The 15,845-nt window shown below is 30.8% G+C and overlaps 1 non-coding gene across 1 annotated transcript; it reads left to right on the top strand.

The window, feature by feature from the left end:
* Positions 1-3,814: 3,814 nt before the first annotated feature.
* Positions 3,815-3,896, top strand: TRNAS-GCU (transfer RNA serine (anticodon GCU)). Its single transcript has one exon. It is a non-coding gene; the product is annotated as a tRNA-Ser (tRNA).
* The last annotated feature ends 11,949 nt before the right edge of the window (positions 3,897-15,845 follow it).

Below are 15,845 nucleotides of genomic sequence, written 5' to 3' on the forward strand. Positions count from 1 at the left end.
TAGACGGAACTGTTGTTCGAAACTGGTGATCAAGTTAAGTTTAATGGAACAATATCTGTATGAAACGGTTGGTGAAATGGAACAATTAAAGATTACGGTATTTTGTTATCAATGGAATCATACGTTTCAACGAGATTGCGTTGTCCTTCAGTAACACTTTTCTACTGATTAAACTATAATGGGAAATCTTCGTATTATATTTCAATCTTAGTTTCTTTCGCCTCACCCGTTGATCTTAGCTTTCAAACAGGCTTTTCTGGTTTAGTTTTAATATCCTCAACGAGAATTATATATAATAATGGGTATTTCCAAAAAAAAAAATTGAATAATTTTATTTAATAGAAGTTCTTTATGGTACTAATAGTCATTTATGTACACTGTACGCACTAGAACTTCTTGCCTATAAAATATTTTTAACAAAAATTTGAACCGACTTCAAAAAATAAATGAGGAACTAACTAAAAATAAAAAAATTATCAAACTTAGATTTTCAACACAAAAAAAAACATTTTAAAATAAAATATGTACCTTATAATCGTGTTTATAATTAAATAAAAGTAAACAGAAACCTTTTTTAACCTACCTACTACACGTATTTTACATTCTACTATATACATACAATTTGGCTTATTACATACCAAAACCTATTTTTCTATTTACAATATTATTTTAACTACTACCGTCTAATTATTTTGAAGTTTTAATTTTTAGTGAGTTCATTATTTATTTTTTGAAGTCGGTTCAATTTGTTTGTTCAAATTATTTTATTTCTCTCTTTTTAGTGTTAAATATTTACTCAATAAATTACGCAGTTACCTTATTTAATATTACAATAGGTAGGCCAAGTAACGTTGCAGCCCCTATGAGGAAAAATCGGAATAAAGTAACAATGACTGGAAATAAGGAGCGCTTCAGGCCCTGAAATTCGCTACCTAGCGTAACTAATTTGACAAATGTTCTTTTAAAGCTATATGATATTCCTTTTTCGAAGTCAGTTGCTAACAATTTTAATAACAAGGTGTTAATTAATTGCATTTCGTACAAAAGGAAATTTTATAATCAAAATAAAATTTTGCTGCATCATCTGATAATATTCTAAGAGTCTAAGGTACCGTGAAAGTAAATTAAATGATAATGAAAATACGGTATTTAATGAGCAGGTACCAACAAAAATATTTTTTTTCGCCGTTGAGTTCTTTTATTTATTTCTGTATGGTAAATAAATATAATAGGCCGCAACATATCGAATAGCAAAACCGACTTGCGCAATTTAAAAGCTAATGGTAGAAGAGAAAGGCGAGTTAAAACTGAATGTTATAATAAAGCGGACAAGTTTTTCTTTAAAATGCCACTTGCACAATGTGAGAATAACATGGATTTATCTTCATGTCATTTTAAATTATCTAGAAGTTGTTTTTTCCACCTGTGTAATTTTAAAATGCGGTTTTAAAGTACGATATTCCTAATTAGTTTAAAATAATAATAATGTTAGTCGAGATAAACCCTCGTTGGTAAAAAGGAGATTTTTAAAATATATCAAAGCTTTATCGTGCTAAATTGGATGGAATATTTTTCAAATTATTGTCTACTAATATTTTAACAAGAATTTTACGATACAATATTTACTTTTACTTTCTCATTAGAACACAACATGACTATTGCGACGATCATAAGTAGGCCGTGACAATTGATAGCACAGTTCAACAACAACAAAAATTATTACCCTGGATATTTCCAGAATTATATATTCTCGAATATATTCACGAACGCACTGAATCTGGTTTTTATAATGTTAGCGTGTATTATATATTCTATTACAGTCCTGGCTATCGAAGCAACGCGCAAGGGTTATGTGTTTTAAAACACACTGAACGGTGTGTCTGTAACGAGTAAGAAGGTTTTGGTCTGTTTTCTAATAGATAAAATATCCAGTGTCGTTTTTTATCGCCGTTCAAGAAGTCGTCTCTTCTTTCTATAAAATAACACCTACCTAATAACTAATAACTCTCTACCTCTTCACATTTCATAACTTCATCACATCACATTTCAAGATACATTACATTTTAATAATACTTAAAGAACTATATTTAAATTGATTCTACAAAAAAAATTATTAAAATGACAGTTTCTACTGATTTCAAATTGGTAAAAATGTCCCTGCTTGGTCATCAATGTAGATTTACCACCAACTCTTTATTTATTCGTTTGTAGAATAGTGAAGCGAACACCAATATATTGGATACAAAATGTGTAGACCTTAAGAGAATCTTTAATTGTTGGTATAGCTAATATAATTAATAAGTAATTAATATATCATTAGTTACGATGAAACAGCTCCTCAAAACGCTCCTCCTTACGTAGAATGTAAGTTTAAATTGTATATATACGACATGGAAAAGTGAAAAGCTGGAAAATTGTATGGTGTGTCACTGAAGTATAATCAAAGTTTTACAAGTTTTTATACTTTATAACCATTCTGCTAGAGGCCTTTTTGTATTTTTTATTACTTGTGCGTCATTTTGTGAAATAGCGCAGATAATTAAACAAAAAGTGACCTAAGGAAGAACAGATAGGTAACGACATATAACATATTAGAAGGTATTGGCGAAGCTGCTTACACATTACAGTAGTAATGGGAAACCTTTATACATATACATATTGATTTTTGAAGTTTTTACTGGGCCGATTTTATAACTGTTAATGAAATAACAATGTTATTCTTTTGTCAAACGTACTGTGTTTTGGTCAGAAGCTATTCATGCTTTCGTGTGTTTTAATGATGTGTATACACGCAGCCGAACTTCCGCAAAGGCAAATGGACGTAAAACATTCAAATATTGATAATACTTGAACATAGTTGTGCATTATCAGTGGTATTTATAGCGAATAATTATGAGATGATAATGAAAACGTTGTGAATGTGAGGCTTTTTTAGTTACTGTAATCGAAAGTAAGTTCTGCGGGAAACACAGACAACAATAGAAATATATGAAATAACTCTGATCAATAAGGTAATTTGAAAGAATTTGAAATGAAACATGTAGATTGGGTATTACTAAATATGTAAATATATTTGTGTGAAACTTCCTCACATGTCAGAATACCATATTATGTAATCGTTTGCGCACCAGGCGACACAAACAATAATGTGCACAAACCTAATTTCACTAAATAGGTTATGCAAACAAACAAACAAAAATTTTCTTCACGTGTCATTTTTATTTACTCATTATAAAACTCATTCAGGTAACTCAGTCAGTTTAATGATATTTAATTAGATAGGTAATGAATGTATGATCTTAAAAATGCTTTTTTATACATCTTTTTGGATAGGAATTTTCTTAGTGATATCTAGAACAATCCACCAAAGTTTCATTACAGTCCGATTAACGGTTTATGAACGCTTAGAAGAAAAACAAAACATTTAATATATCAGATGACGTCGTCCCCTTAGTCTACGTAAGAAATATCAAATACCGTTTTCGTTATAGTACCTGGTTCAAATAAAAAAAAAACATATTTATATAACCTTTTTGGGCCTTTGTATAATTGTATAATTTACGAAGTTTCATTACAATCGTTAATCCGGTTTAGGACCATCAAGAATGACCAGATATTTTTTACCTGTCAGATTTAATAATTGTTTAGGATGACAGCATATCCTTTTTTTTGTAGTAAAATAGAAATAACTTAAATTCAGGCATATTATCTTAAATTAATATTGACGTAGAAATACCGATAATACTTTAATATTTTTATTACAATATTATGTACTACCCAGTGTTTAAGCATGTTTTCAAGCAGAATTTCTACTGACGAGGTGGCCGAGTGGTTAAGGCGTTGGACTGCTAATCCAATGGGCTCTGCCCGCGTGGGTTCGAATCCCATCCTCGTCGAAGCAATTTTTTTTCGATGATAATATCTTAAAATTAAAAGACAAACTTATATTATTTAAATGTTGCATAATTTCTCGCTATTTTCCATACGTAATGTTATTACAGCTACACAAGTATTGTCTATGTAAGAAACTCATGTACATAACTTTGTTTTATATTTTACATATAAAGACTATTTTGGGAAAAATTTTAGTATATCACCTAATTGTAAACAAAAATTGTGGATGTAACATACATAATTCTTACATATTTTCGTTGAGATGTTTTGAGTAAAAATTATATTTCTGTTGTTCTGAAAAAATAGCTGGCTAGATCGTATTCCCTATTCTGATGTAATATGTTTTACTTTCATGAAATCTAAGCAACCTAGATCGTGAATCTAAATGCGTGAACTCTTGAGAAGAATATATCTTCAGTTAATACGCATTAATGGATAGAAATATATCAGCTCGTAAAAGGAATCTGAATGTGAATAAAATAATTACCTTTACGGGTCGTAATCTTATGAAATTCGAAGTGAAATTTCTAACATTTAAAGCGATAAAGATCCTTGACTGACTTAGTATAAATTCTCGTATAGGAAAAATAATAATTTTGATCTTTTTGTTTAGATAACAATAACATATAGTAATATATATAGAAAAGTGTTGATTTAGTTTTGATCTAGAATTAACGTTAATCAATATATAATGAACTAAAATTTACATTGACATAAGAATGATATTAAGAATATAGTGTTTAAAGGAAGCAATTATCTAATTTGATGTTTTTCATTATTTTATTTTTATAATGTTCCTACAATGCTCTCTTGGATATTTTTTCCAGTATGTCTGTTCACGAAGAACTAACTTCATCGTTAATTTAATTTAATTTCCATTACTTCAATTTCGATTTCCACAACTTCTGATGCCTATAAGAAAGTAAAATAATTTGTGATAGTTTTTCTAACATTTCATTTCTATTATTAGGTGCTTGCATGTATTTTGCTAATATTTTTTACATTAAAAATTAATTTCTTTGAACAATACGTTTTATAATTCATTAAGTTTCCCTTCATGCCCAAGGTTGTCGCTTAATCTTCACATTTTTTCTGTCTATTTATGTTATGTTTATATTAGGTCCTTTAATTTCAGTAAGTGGATGTGGTTTGGCAAGGATATTATTTCGGTAGTTATTATTAATCCAAATCATCAAAGGTTTTATGGTTTAGCAGCACGTTAATTAATTAATTAATTCAAACTGATATTGCAACAGCTTATTTATTAATAATTAATTAGTGTTGGTGAGTGTTGATAACATATTTTTATTATATAGAAATAAACACGTGCATCATCTCGGAGGCTTGAAGGATCAATTAATAAATTATAAAATTCAACTCAACTATTTATGGGCTATATTCATTTAATTTTAATTTTACATGCTAGATGACTTATTATTCTATATTTATTATACACACAACTTGTTGCTTTTAACCTTTTACATATAAAGGCGAAACAACTTCTACAAATGTTCACTATATGATTGAAGAGGTACTCCATCAAATTCGACTGCCCGATACTTGGTGACCAATTTGGCTAGACGCGTATTCTGTTAAACAATTAGCCAACACCACAGCAATAATTGGTTTTTCCTGCTCCTCGTGTGCTATATTTCAGGATACATTAGTGAATTTGCATATGCGATCCATCCTTTGAAAATTATTTAACAGGTATTGTTTCAATGATTGTCAACGAAATAATGTTTGTGGAAAAGAATCGGTATTGACATTGGTATGATTTTCAAAAATTTGAACGGAACTCAAATCATTTTGAGAATTACCTGAAATTACTCGAATTTAATGTTGCAAAGACGCACAAATAGTAATTTTGACTGAATCTGTAGAATGTATAAGATATCATAAGATATCATAAGCAAGCAGAATGACCAGCTTGAAGGAGGTGATAAAGACAATACGGAGAATTGACATTAAAAGTGAAGGCGAAGGTGATTTTATAAAATATATTTGAAAGGAATTGTATAGTTTAAATTTGATGATGATTTTGTCAACTCTTTGATGATTAATATATTTTATATAGTTTTATGTAGAGTATAGTAATAATTATGAAGATCTAATTATGACAGGCACTATATGCAACACATGATTTCATTTTTATTTTATGGTCTTATAACCTTTGTTTGTTTGGAAAAAAGTAAACATCGATGTCTAAATATTTATATTTAAAAGGCTTAACAATTAAGAAGATCAAATCTGAAGTGAATGAATTTTATGATATATATTCTTATGTTCATTCGTTAAATAATTATATGAATTAGCTCGATTCGGGAATTCAAGTGGAACTGATTATTACCAATTTGTTGGTAAAATTAATTAATCATAAAATACCATTTAGTTTTAGCCAAAGCCATAAACATAGAGCATATAGCATAATCTATATATCTATCATACAAAAAGTATCATGATACCTATACCGATATATTCCAATCATTCATCTTACTAATATATTTTCTATCTAGACAATGTACATGTGCACACTAGGCAAAAATTGTGCTTAAAACTTTAAATAACCATATTTTGCAGGTAACACTAATAGAACTTCAGAGAATATCCACAAGGAAAACGTTATTTTATTCTAACTTTGCCCAGTCATGTAGATTTTAAACTTACAAATTAAATTTTCCTGGCAAGAAATATATTGGTAAAAATATTTCAAGAATGTATAATAAGCAAAATTTTATCAGACAATGTCAAAATTTATAGATTTAAAATATATGATTATAATATATTATTTTATGATTACTTATATTATTTACAAGTTCTGTGAGAATCTAATTGGATGTCAAATGCTACTGAAAGTCATCAAGATGTAACGTAACCAATGCAGGGCATAAAATAAACCGTAAGAACTTGAATATTTGCGCATGATTAATGAAAGAGTAAAGACGTCGTGATACTACTAAGCTTTAAAGGGTGCAAGATTTTAGAAAGATCCATACATGCAGCACTTGCCCTGGACATGAAATTTTCCATATAAAGGTGTTAATAATCACATAAAGCGTACTTATTTTGATTGCGGTTATTTATGCGGAAGAAACTAACTAAATTTTCCATTGTTCCCCAAAGACTTAGTGTGTCACTTTTTAATTGGCCAACCATTCACAATATATATTTTATTTTTTTACATACATTAATGAAAAAACACCTATTTAAGGTACCCTAAGTCATCGTTGACGCCCCATGTTGCGCCAGTAAGAAACTTAGCGCGATATCCCCCTGGAAACCATAACATGAGTAATAACAAAGTGTCAATGTAAAGTATTTTAAATGAATACATACGAATGCACTCGCCAAATAACTTAACGTGAGCGATATCAGCGAAGGGTGCAAATTAAAACGTCCATCCATCCACGTCTACCATCCGACCTGATTAAAAAACACATAGAATAATTTTCAGAATAACATAGGATATTAATTAAATTAAATATCAATTTAAAACGTGTAGAGCAGATAACGTATTGAAGCCATCTCTATATATCATTTTATAGTATAAATCCCATCAAATACTTATTGGCCGGTTTGGGGACGCAGTGGTAAAGGCGACAGGATGGTCGTCCCACTGTTGCAATAGTCGCGGGTTTAAATCCTGCTTGGGCATGATTGTTTAACATTTGTGATTGTCTTTAGACAAGAGTGCAAAAAAAGATGCCATTCGCGCCAGTAACCAGGTTGGTAAAGACCGGGTGTCTTCTGGGCTCGGCTTAATGCCGAGAGCCGTGGTTCGCAGCTCTCGTTAAACAGTAAACCCAGTTCAGATAAAGTCCAGTAGATAAAAAGGAGGCCCTAAAATATATACAAAATTGCATTATACTTATTGCTTATTATCATAGCCTAGGTGCTACGAGAATAATAAAGAAATCATAGAACATGTATCCCATCTTAGAACATACAACCCTTAAGGGAGAATTCAAGCGACTAATGTACAGTCACTATTACTGAGTTAATGAGAAGACTATGTTAACATTCCAGAAATCTTGTCACAGTGGGAGTATAATCTGGAAAAGGATCTTAGACAAAGCCTTATTTAAACAATTCAAATGTGTAAATGGAGAAAAAGTTGTTAAAGAAATAAGTACATTTAATTGTAAAATTGTTCTAAGAGTGTTCTTCGAATGGTCTGAGCAAAGCTCTCAAAGTCTCAAAGTCTTAAAATCTCAAGGTACCAAGAATAACCTGGGTGCATACAACATAAGAATTATCGATTATATCCATTGCTTATACTATAGTATAATATAGTATTTAGAATGCATTAAAATAGTATAAAAAGTGTTGAGTAGTAATTAAACCAATTGTGAAATTTAAATCAACTAAATCATATTTCAATAATAAATATTAAAAGTTTTTTAGTGGTCTGTTCAAAATAAACATCGATATTAATCAATGATATCGTAACAATTCCCGGATGTATTTTATTAGCACAAAACGAACGAGAAAAGAACAATTACCGAAGTTTATTATCCCCTTTTATATAATCAACACCATTTATTGTTCTTTCGTAACATGTAATAATTTTAAATCGATATCTTGATCGACTGTGGACGCACGTGTTCCATCAAAAGAAAGACGACTTCGAATAGGCTGACTTACGAAAAAATGATATCAGTTTGTCTTAATGGCTTCCTAACTCGAGTATTATCGTTATTGGTCATTTCATCTGTCATGAAATAATAGACGGAATATAAGTATCGGTTTTATTGGAATTGATTTAATAATAAGAGTAAAATACATTTATAACATAGGGTTGGGTCATTTAGTTAGGTACAAAAATAAATAAAAATACACTGCATATTTATATTTATACAAATGCATGAAGGATTATCACGAAGCAGTTTACAAACTTTTGTTTCAAAATTTCACAACTTCTGATGCCTATAAGAAAGTAAAATAATTTGTGGTAGTTTTTCTAACATTTCATTTCTATTATTAGGTGCTTGCATATATTTTGCTAATATTTTTTACATTAAAAATAAATTTCTTTGAACAATAAATTTTATAATTCATTGTCTGCGAACTCTTTTGGTTTGGTTTGGTCCAAGTCCAAGCTCTTCCTTGTCAGTGACACCAAAATCTAAACTTATAAATCGTTGAAATCAAAATCCATAATTGGATCGACTTATCGATAAATAAATCCATTTTAATAGTGTCAATTTCGTCAAATCAAACATCAAAAGTAATGTTTGTTGAAAATTTAATTTTAAATTGTTGGGTGGCATATACCAAAAGCGCTAAATTGATGAATGTACACGTACGTAACACGTAGCACCTCCCGTTAAGTAAAACTTACTTGGGGTGTTATGTTGTGGTTTAGTGAATTTAAGTACGTATGCCGGGTATAGAGTGACATTGCAGGAAATACTTAAGATTCAATAATAGAAATTTCTGTTTTTTTTGGTAACAAAAAAACCTCCTACCGCCTAAAATTTAGATATTGCAGGATAACCAACAGGAGTACGCTCATACGAAAGTATATATTAATTGAATTCAGGAAATGTATTCATTCAATACAGAGCTTTAGGACTGGTCACAATTTAAGGGCGTGCTTTAGCCTAAGAAACCTGAATTGATCACTAGTTTCTTTTATTTCTGTATATACTAATTTATTTAGTGCTTAAATACTATAAATTTTATATAATAAATAATAATTTTTAAACAAACTAATTTGTGTTATATACTAAGGAAAGAAATATCGCCGGTATCTTCGTCCGCCAGTTTTCGCTGCAATAGCGCTGCTTCTACCCAAATTTCCATAATATACCATACCAAAGAGTTTATCTTTCTCTATTTCTCAAGGCTTGGTGACTCTAAATTCCAACTAACAGAGATTACTGGAATTTGAACAACATTTACAGTTCAGGGAGCTCGACTTGCAAAGACCGTCAGTTCAGTCTGCCTTCTATATCCTAAAATATGATGCTTATGTCGGAAATACAATGAATTCTGCTAATTAGGATAGTTTATGGCTAGGTATCTTTGATTACCTTCAATGCACTTTTTTTCACTTTATATCTACAGCTGCGATATTGCCCAGAAGATATACGCTAAAGAATTCTTCGAGTAACTGCGGAAGCATTGTTAATCCAACGTCAACCTGTCTTCTTAACAAATAGATAACAATCTGTTCATCTCCCCGGAATCACACCAATTCCGCCAGTTATGAAATGGGGTGGATTTATAACACCACAAACTTTTAGGTCAAAAACTATTTTATGTTCGTAATTTATATTGTTTTAATAAAAAAGTGGTGACTGTTGAATTCCTAGAACAAAAGGGTCCTGAGGGTTTAAATATATTATAATGTAACCCAAACGCTTATGTTTAAACTTCTCACTGACGATACCATTAAGTGAAGTATAAACATATGCAATCTCGGTAGCTAGGGTTCTATCAGAAGAGCGTTATAACATATATCATTTGGGCTAGTATCTAGGTCTTTCTTATGTCCAGGTTAGGTAATATTTGCAATGTAATGTAACTTCTACTATTTTCAGATAATATATTTTTTTAAGCTCTTTATTTTTATAAGCTCTTATCCTAGGAGATGTTCGGTTTTACCCGATCTGGTTAAGAGGCCCACATGCTAAACTATCGGTAGTACAACAGATCGTATAACTCGTTTGATTCGACCATCAACGCTATCGAACGATATCGAATCGTTTGGAAAAGGTCCAACAAACTGTACAATCTGTAGTACGACAAGTTGTACAACTCAAGTCGATTCGACTGCGGACACGAAATTGAATATATGTGTCATTGTCGTTCAACCAATCGTATAACGCAGTTCAATCGTTTAAAAGTTTGGCTGGTGAAAAAATGCGCCCATGCCCTTAAAAGGATTCAAACATGGGACTGTCTCATTTATAGAGAGCTGGCAAAATAATGTATTAAATTTTAATAGATAATAATAATCCATTAATATGTTTAGAAATAGATAGAGTCAAAAAATATAAACTCCAGATAATATTATATTGTAACTTTTAATATATAAAATTATATATTAAATTATTAATGACAGAAAGGTAGAGAAACAGAAGCACACGTTGTACGTGATCCAATGTCTTAATTATATAAGACAGGACTTAAAACATCGATTTATTTTAAAATATCGACCCGCTATTATATATTCGTCAAAAAAAAAAACAAAATAACCCGGACGAAAAGAATCATTCATATTCAGTACATAAAAATAAACGGTACTATGCGTCATTGTAATAACTATACTGTTGTAGGAGTATTTACATAAAAGACCATACCATAACGTGCAAATATGCTTTATATTCGCCCGTTGAAAAATACATTCAAGAAGTCAAGGACGTTCGCCGATTTAAATGTTAAACATTTCACTCTTAATTTCATAACTACATGACTAAGAATGTTTTTTTTTATGAATGTCATAGTATCACAACTTACAATAACTATCAGGTTTGATAAGTGTTGTAGAGATTTTGTGACAATATCTTTAGTATACTTATGTCTTATCATTCTTTTTCTTTCTCTATTAATTAGATATTTTCATTCTATTAGTAATTTCATATTTTTTATACTTTATATAAAAATGAATGAAATAGCGAATTAAATGAATATAAAGATTAAATTTCACCATCTTAGTAAAAATAATGGATAAGACTGATTCGAATGCTACTACGGCATGGATTTATTTTATGTTTATGATTGTATTTGGCAGACTTAGAAGTGTATACTTCATAAATGTCTAAAATAACGATAAAGATCCACAGTAACCTAATTGAAATTAGATGTTTTCTGGGATGATTTCTAAGAAAACTGGTAGCTAATCGCCAAGTTTAATTCGGATTACTGTGGTTCGGAGCCCACGTGAAGCAGTAAGTCAAGTCGAAGGAGTTTGAGAAGATCTATATCACCAAACACAAAAGGTTATAAAAATAATTCCGAGCTATAATTGAGCGGGGTGAATAATATTCTAAACATAAACGACAAATAATTTAAGATAAATGGAAAAAGTTGATTGTGATTTCTTTCAAGAACAAAAAGTAATAAAATATAATAAATAATGTTATATCCGCGCTCAGTATCCCCTTTATTTTGGCTGTCTATTCGTGTTATTAATGCTAATACATCGTATATCTGAACTTTTATAGTGTGACATTTAAATCGGTGAACGTCCTTGACTCGTTCATTTCAATTTCCCACGACCGAGTATAAAGCATATTTACACGCTCTGGTCATGTCTTTCATGTAAATAGTTCAATAAAAATCCCGTTCTAGCTTTGAATGTCGGAATAATAACTGAGATTGATTTCAGTTTTACATTTGATATACATCGTTTTTATAATAACTAGGTCGATTCATACATAGCACAAAATATATATCATATTTCTTCAACAGCTTCTATCTGTTTCTGTTTCTGTTTCTATATAGATATATAGCTATATTGGTTTAAACACCTGACTGTAGATCAATATCTTATTGCGAATTGGTGTTTTAGATTTTCTTCCAAGGAGCCAATAAAATGTCCTAATTTTATTTTGAATTCTGCTAATATAACATGCTCTTTTCATTTTAATTTGACATCTAGGGTCATGCTTAAATATTTAGCACTATTTGTATATGCTACTAGAGCACCGTTCAACTTCAAGTCTAGGAGGTTGTTTACTTTCTTGTTGGCAACATTTAAATGAAGAGATTTCATTAATCATTTAATTTTATTCTCTATTGTTCGGTGCATTCTATTATTGATTTTTACCTACTGCTAACAGTGTTATACCATCGATAGATGTATATAGTTTCGAGTTTTGGTTTTGGTATGTCACTGGAATAAAGCAAATAGAGGATAAGTCCTAGGACACTGCCTTAATGCACTCCTGCTTATACTTTTTTAGTTCAGAATATTCTTCTTCTTGTTTAACTGTGAAGAGTCTATTGGAGTTATTTGATGTTAATATCTCTATATTTTTGCTTTGGCAATATTTTGTTTAATTTATATACCAAACACTGGTGCCAAACTTTGTCGAAGGCTTGTGCTACGTCTGGGAAGACCGCTGAGTCTATTTATCATATTTGATTCTCTTCTAAAGAACGCTCAGTGATATCCGTTACTCTATGGCCTGGTCTACTGTTGACTATTTTTGTCGAAATCCAAACTGATAGTCCGTAATTTAGTTGATTTGATTTATTATTGTACTTATTCTCTTAGCTGTTAGTAGAGAAATAGATCTATATGATTTGACATCATTAGATTGTTTACCAAGCTTTAGTATCATAATTACTTCCGCCACTTTCCAATATGCAGGCGCATAAGAGCTTAGAATATTAGAAAACATTACTATCGATTTTCTAGGCAGTTGCTTTAGGATTTCTCCATTGCTCGGATCACGGTGAGATTATTGGGTTTAGGTTCATTCTTATCTTATTGGTTAGTTCTCTTGGGGTTACTGGTGTGATAATTTATGAGCCAATCATCAATCCATTTCCGCGCTTCTTCAGCATTTTGAATCCGGGTGCCGCTTATGCAGCATCGAACTGAACAGGGAGTAATCAGAAGTCGCTATGTCTAAACATTCTTCACAATTCTTGCAACTTGTGGCCGAGCGTTGTCATATAAGATGATGATTTTGCGTCTGTTACCCGCTATTGCTGGCACGTTTTGCAGCAATAGGCCACTCAATATGTTCAATTGATAGCGGATATATTTAATATCATTATGTTTTAGAAACTCGTAATACACTACATCGTGCCTATTCGATATGCATCGGAAAACTCAATTAATACCCGATTTTGAAGAGGTTCGAAACGATATTTAACCAATATAATCAATATTATCATAGAAAGAAGTGGTATGTGTATATTGTCGATGTAATCCTAACGCCATTCTCATAAGAATGTGAACTGAAAAAATTATGTCATAAAAAAGTTATTTGTATTCATAAAATTATATGTCTTATGCTTTAATAAAATATATCTAGGCTATTGCAAGAAAATCGATCAGAAGACTCATATAAAAGTCACAAATTAAAACCTCATCGATATTCATATTTCCTATGATATTTATTAGTATAGACTTCTAGATTACCGTCTTCTTTTCATTATTATTACAGGTCCTTCGCCACAGGAAACAATTCCATTACTTAGTCAAAATACTATTTAACATCTTTGTATTATCAATGAACATCTCTTGTTAAAGATTGAAGATCTCCGACATTAACAGAGAACCACCAAATGATCTTTAAAAGAGAACTATAAAACTACGTTCCAACAATTTTGTAACAAATCTTGAAAAAATATAGATTCCATAAAATATAAAAAAGGATCAATATCGATATAAAACAAGTTTTAAGATATTACTTTAAAAATTTCCAATACTGAACCGCATTCTAATTAAATATTGAAAGTCTACTCACATATTTTGGATGCAATAAAACGTTTTATATAATAAAACGTACTAAATAAACCAGAAACCGAAGCAATTATAAGAGGAAAGGCACTTATTAAAGCCGATTTCGCATTTGCAGTTTCTCAACGGCCGAAACAATTAGCAACAGCTATAATTCATGGCCTACTTTTATTTTAAATTGCCGAGCAGACCTAACAAGTTCCACTAATATATTTAATCTTGCGATTCATCGATCATTGATACGTCAAATAATCATTAGTGTTTAAATAATACAAACATGTTAAATTGTTGACTAACTATCGAGCCTGCACCTGTTCGTATTTAAGTGGCTTTCATTATTGGCATCATTGTCCTGAACGGAAAACGGATTTGCGCTGCTTGCTATATATACAACGACGAGTGGATGATTCGGAGCGGTGTTTGAAGATGATCAAACGTAATAAAACCCAGCTTTTCCGTCGATATGTGACAATGGATGAAACATGACTCCATCATTTCACTCCGAAGTCCAATCGACAGTCATCCGAGTGGACTGCAAACGATGAACCCGCTCCAAAGCGTGGGAAAACGCAACACTCGGCTGGCAAGGTTATGGCGTCCGTATTTTGAGATATGCATGGAATAATTTTCTCTTTCTGTCTTGAAAAGGAAGTACCAACAACAGCTAATTACATAGAGTTATTCGACGTTTGAAGGACGAAATCGCTGAAAACCGACCGCATTTGAAGAAAAATAAAATGCTGCTTTACCAAGACTATGCACCGTGTCACAAGTCAGTGAATACTATGGCAAAAATCGATAAATTAGAATTCGAATTGCTTCCTTATCCACCGCATTATCCAGATTTGGCCCCCAGCGACTATATTCTGTTCTCAAATCTTAAAAAATGCTCTCCGTGAAGAAATTTTCGTCGAATGAAGAGGCGATAGCCGAAACTGAGGCTTATTTTGAGGCAAAGGACAAATCGTACTATAAAAATGGTATCGAAAAGTTGGATGGTCGCTATAATCAGTGTATCACCCTGGAAGCGAATTATGTTGAATAAAAAAAATTACCAAAAAAATGTGTTTTATACTGTAGTAGGGACTTTTCAATTGACCTGTTATAACGAAATTATTTTTATTTTTATATAACTTTCATATTGCAAAAAATAAAGTGTCTAATTGTGTCCGTTATTGTTTTAATTAATACACACATACGCATTACTTCGTTTAATATTCCATGTTTATGCTTATACATTGATACAAAACAACTTTAGACATTAACGTAAAAGTAATACATATCGTATACACTTAAAATTCATTCTCTGAAATTGTTGCAGTTCTGAAAATAATCTTATTAATGAAATTTTTGTTATACTTTTCAGTTAGGTAGCAATTTAAACATAATAATTCTTTGTTGATTATTAAATATAAATGGAAATTAGGTTTAAGTAAATGTCGTAAGTTTTACTTCTCCCTATATAAAATACAAATGGCAGATGATTTCATCGTTTTCAGCAGTACAACCAATTGGAGGATTAGTGCTC

Source organism: Rhynchophorus ferrugineus, unplaced genomic scaffold (genome assembly GCF_030347505.1).
Source record: "Rhynchophorus ferrugineus isolate W39M unplaced genomic scaffold, kcgeb_rfMv2 rfM1, whole genome shotgun sequence".
Lineage (NCBI taxonomy): Eukaryota > Metazoa > Arthropoda > Insecta > Coleoptera > Curculionidae > Rhynchophorus > Rhynchophorus ferrugineus.